The sequence below is a fragment of the Rattus norvegicus genome, chromosome 19 (genome assembly GCF_036323735.1).
Source record: "Rattus norvegicus strain BN/NHsdMcwi chromosome 19, GRCr8, whole genome shotgun sequence".
In the NCBI taxonomy this organism is placed as follows: domain Eukaryota; kingdom Metazoa; phylum Chordata; class Mammalia; order Rodentia; family Muridae; genus Rattus; species Rattus norvegicus.
This window is the reverse complement of record NC_086037.1, coordinates 45497864-45502989: the sequence shown is the minus strand read 5'-3', so window position 1 is coordinate 45502989 and position 5126 is coordinate 45497864. Positions and strand designations below refer to the sequence as shown.

Sequence of the window (5126 nt, the reverse complement as noted above, 5' to 3'; positions counted from 1 at the left end):
ACACGTTGCAGTCCCAGCACACACCGGACTGTAAACGTAATCAGCAGCTGACGCGCAAAGGTCAAGACAAGAGGAAAAACACAGACATTATAGCGGTTTGAATGAGAATGTCCTGCATAGGCTCGGACATTAAAGCACTGGGTTCCCAGTTGGTGGTACTGTTTGGGGAGGTTTAAGGTGGTGCGCCTTGCTGGAGGAAGTGCGTCACCGCAGACCTGGAGGCATTTCCTGCTCGCTCTCTCTGTTCCATGTTTGTGCTTTAGGCGCAAGCGCTCAGCTTCCTGCTCCCGCCTGACCCTTGCCTCTTGCTGCCCCACTTCCCTGCTTTTGCCGACTCATCCAACTGGAGCTGAGTTCAAAGAAGCCCTTCCTTCTGTAAGTTGTCTTGGTCATGGTGTTTCGTCACAGCAACAGAAGAGTGACTGACACATACACCTACAGGGGTGTAACAGGCTTTTTGCACCTGACTCTTTCCCAGACACGCCAAGGATCTGGGCCTCCGAACTCAGACCTGCGGGGAACACCATTTTCTAAGGACGGTGCTGTCTAAATACTTTCATGTACACTTCTGTAAGACTCGACCTGAGTCTTAATTTCTAGGAGACCCACGTGAATGAGATGTGAGACCAGAGACCGAAGCAATAGCTAGAGGATCAGTATTATTCCAGCAAGCTCACGAGGAGAGGCGACCCCAAACAATCCGTAAAGTAGTTTTATACATTCCGTAAAGGGTGGGTTGCAGCGATGGAGATTGGGCATAGGGGGGCATTGGTGAGCTCAATCGACTCTTAGGTCGCTACAAAGCAGGGCAGCATCAGGGTCCTCGAAGTGCATTCCTTTAGATAAGGTTGAGACAGCCCTGCTGTGAGGACAGGGCACCCAGTGACCTCCAGGAACTGCCTCAGACATGATTGCTGCACTCCCTCCTGAATGGGAGGGGCTGCCTGAGGCTGATGGGAAAAATAACTAGCTCTCACACGTCAACTCCACCTGCAATTGTGTTCACATGTCAAAAGACCCTGGTTGATCCAAAGACAGAGAGGCCCTCCTCCTGCTGGAGGAGCATGGCTTCCCAGGCAGGGAGAGATGTGGATCCTAAGAGACAGATCCAGCCTTTGCCTTTGTCCAGTGGCTCGTCCACCACCCCTTCTCAGTGGCATTCATCTTTGCTCTCTGCTTCAAGGCTACTCAGAGGACTCAGCAGACTCACATGTTCCCCGGACTGAGGCACGCCTGAGTGGAGACTGTTCAGTAGTTCTCCCTGCTGGCGAAACAATGGATTCACTTAAAACCCTCGGTCAAGTGAGCCACTAGCCTGAAACTCCTGAAGAGCAGAGGGGTTGGGCCCAGAGAGGAATAGAATGTGGGGGGCTAGGAGCACCACGTTGCAGCAGAGTGCTAGTGTGTGAAAGGCCCCAGGTGTGACCCCAGCACCTCAGATAAAATATTAAGAAAGAAACTAAAGGCATGAATGTAGTCAAGGATATCTCGAGAATAGCTTAGAAGACTAGAATGTATATCTTTACTTAAATGCACGGATACTTGTGGCATGATGTCACAGGTGAGGCAGGTACAAGTTAGAAGGAGGCCTGTCATTGGACAAGAAGGAAGGATGGGCGGGAGAAAAGTTTGAAGGAAGGGGAGGAGACTGGAACAGAAAGGAGAAGAGACAGGAGGCAGAGGGAGAAGAAGCTGTGGCAGGACAATGGATTCTGCTCTGTGTATTTACAGGTTATTTCTAATGTTCTTAAGAGATGGATGGTACTGGGCTTTGTATGTTTAGGTGGGCAATTATAGCTTATCAATTGGGCCAAAGGTTATTGTGTTGTGTGTTCTTTCATGTGTAGATTTAAGTGTAATGGAGTGTGGGGTGGCTGGTCAGGACTGCCACGGAATTGGAATGTGTGCTTCTGGCAAGACAGCCAGCAGATATCTTGGGGCACTGAGGTGCTGGACCTAGGGGGATAAAAGGCAACCCTACTTTTTTTTAATTTTATATATTTTTACAACAACAGATACTTAGTTTCTTCAGTCTCCAAACAGTGGATCTTACTAATGAAGGGCAAGGGGAAAGCCACTGAAGAACAAAGTGTCCATAATGATCACCCAGATCAAGATGCACAGCTAGCCCAGTTCTAAGAGTGGACTGACTGTAGGTGTTGACTTTGCAGCCATAGGATTCAAACTCAGGGCCCTCTGCAGGCGAGGCAAGTGCTATACACAACCCTCACTGCAGCCAGTTGACCACTTGCCGGCCTCCTTTCAATCTGTCAAATCATCTGGACAACCTAAGAAAGTTACCATTTCGGAGGACTAAAAGAAAAATCATCTCATGATTCCCAGAGAACTCTTTTGTTGCCATAAACAGCGTGCACAAACAGACGCGTCCATCTGCTCTCTTAAATACTATTTCAACAGCAGTAGCTAACAGTGTTATGTTAACATTTTAGAAATTTTCAAGTTGAAAATAAACCGGGGAATCAAAGTCCTCTGGGAGTATTTCATGCCTAAAGACCAGTCAAAATGCCGTTCTTTAGTCAGCCCGACTCCCAGAGTAAAGAAATGTGTGTTTGCCGATGTCAAGTCATTTCGAGTGAAGACGAAAATGGTTCTTAGTTTATGTGTACATGCTCAGTGGTTTCCTTTCTTCCCGTGTGTGTGCAAGGGACTGAGAGGGTATGTTGATTAAGCAATGGTTGGATTGTTTTTCAAAGGAAAGAGCAGAAAGTGTGTGTGTGTGTGTGTGTGTGTGTGTGTGTATGTGTGTGTATGTGTGTGTATGTGTGTGTCTGTCATATAGTACAAACTTGACCTTTAATACATACATTCATATTTTGAGGGGTAGGCTTAAATTTGGAAATTACCCAACAGACCATTCACCTGGCTTCTTTCTTTTAAGCAAAAATAAAGCAGAACACCCCCACTCCACACAAACCCGCACACAGAGAAGCTGAGTGGGGTCGTGCAGGCCTGGTGTTCAGAGCTGAAGGGAAAAGGCCATCCGCCTCCCAGGTCCCCTGACTGTGCCTCTGGTGTGCTCTTGATCAGGCTCTCCTGCAACAATGTCGTGTTTGCACACACATAAGATGTCCAGATGCATTCTCCTCCTGAGTCTAGGCCGACACTCCCTCTCACCTGAGGCTCTGCAAAGCACAGACCAGCAGCGATGCCATCCTTAAGTGGCTCATGTGACTGTACCAGGGGGTGCAGTGAGGATCTCTTTCACTCGTGCCCACCACTGTGTCTTCAGCCCCAGGCAGTAGTTGGTCCAAAACAGATATTTAACTGAGTGTGTATTGAATGGATGCTAATCATTTACACAATTGAAAAACATTCATGCTTCTTTGACAGCCTTTTCCCATGTTATTGGAAATGTGGGTAACTTGTGCTGTGCCAGTGTCTGTGGCAGTACACCCTGGCTGGGAGTGTTTCTGAAGAGCTGAATAAAGGCTGTCAAGTTTTCCTCTGTGAGGGTGTCTCTCTTTCTCTCTTTGGTATTGAGTTTGAACCAGCGACCTCAGAATTGCTGAGTTCATATTCCATTCACTGAGCCACACCCACTCTAGGTGGGACTAACAATGACTCTGTATCTGATCATGAAGACTTCGTGCTTTTGCCTGTGCCAGTGTGCCCTGTCCTTAATGCATGGTCACATTGGGCTTTGTGGATTTCTATTGTCTATGTCACCTAGTATCTAGTGCACTGAACTCCATGGGATGATGGACCGGGAGACATTATTAATCTGTGTAGAGAGGGAGGATCCCATTAGTACCATAGTCTAAGACAGGAAACTTCTCCCAGCAGTAACAATCATTTTAAAAATGGCAAAGAACTCATCAGTTTCTGGAATGTGTAAGGAGGCAGACAGTGGTACCCAGAACCTTCGAGGTGAGGGCGACAGCTGTGGGCAGAAGACTGTCGCCCCAAAGGCACAGAAAATGAGTAGAGAGACCCTGCATCTGAGCCACTCTCTGTGCATTCAGCCTCAGGGGGTCACTGCCCTCTCTTGGCTTGTTGCCCCACCCTGTTACCACATGTTCTTCTCTGACTCCCCTCTGCTTCCTTCTGTTCCCTTTGAAGGCCACGTGGCTACGTGGACACATCTGGATGCTCTCTCCATCTTAAGATCTTTAGATCAGTCACATCTGCAGGTCTCTCTTTACCAACAAGGTGCCGGCGAGATGGAGATTTCCAGAACTGTAATTGTGATTTCAGTATGTGAAACATAACAGAAGGAACTTTCAGAGTGTAAAAATATGCCAAGTGGGCTAGAGAGACAGCTCCGTCTATAACAGCACACACTGCTCTTGCAGAGGGCTGGAGTTCAGTTATCAGTTCTCACATCGGGTAGCTCACAACAGCCTGTCTTTGGATCCAGGGGATCTGATGCCTCTGGCCTCTTTGGCACCTGTACCCACATACCCTCCACTCCCCACAAATAAGTGGATCTTCAAAACTAGGTCACTTGTTGAGTTTAGTGGTGCACACCTTTAATTACATGCTTGGAGGCAGATGCAGGCAGATCTAGGCCAGCCTGGTCTACACATAGAAAGTTCCAAGTCAGCCATGGCTGCTGTGTGAGAACATGAATCAAAAATAGAAAAGAGGGCTGGAGAGATGTCTCAGTGGTTAATAGCACTGACTGCTCTTCGAGGGGTCCCGAGTTCAAACCCCAGCAACCACATGGTGACTCACACCCATCTGTAATGGTATCTGATTCCCTCTTCTGGTCTGTCTGAAGATAGCTATAGGGTACGTATGTATAATAAATTAAAAAAAAATTGAAAAGAAAAAGAAAAATAGGTCACATATATCAGACTTATGGATCCTGAACCGTACGAGGTTACATTCCCTTCCCTCACTCATTTGACCTGCTTGCTGAGTCCTCTGGGGCACTCTAAGCTGCCCTAAGAAGTCTGCTATCCCCAGTAGACCTCCATTCCCCTGCCACCTCTCCATCTACTTTATCAGACCTTTGGATCTGGAACTATACAGACCTGCTGATGTCAAACCATACAGCCCAAGGATACCCATCAGAGGCCTGCCACACCAGGATGTTGAGTTTAACCCCCCTCAAAATACCTTCTTACAACAGGACCATCCAGAGACCAAAGTCATCCAAATGG

General features: G+C 47.7%; 1 long non-coding RNA gene across 1 annotated transcript; it reads left to right on the top strand.

The window, feature by feature from the left end:
• Nucleotides 1-234: 234 nt before the first annotated feature.
• LOC134483339 (uncharacterized) lies at nt 235-2485 on the top strand. Its single transcript, XR_010060195.1, has 3 exons — nt 235-375; nt 479-702; nt 2016-2485. It is a non-coding gene; the product is annotated as an uncharacterized LOC134483339 (long non-coding RNA).
• Nucleotides 2486-5126: the final 2641 nt, after the last annotated feature.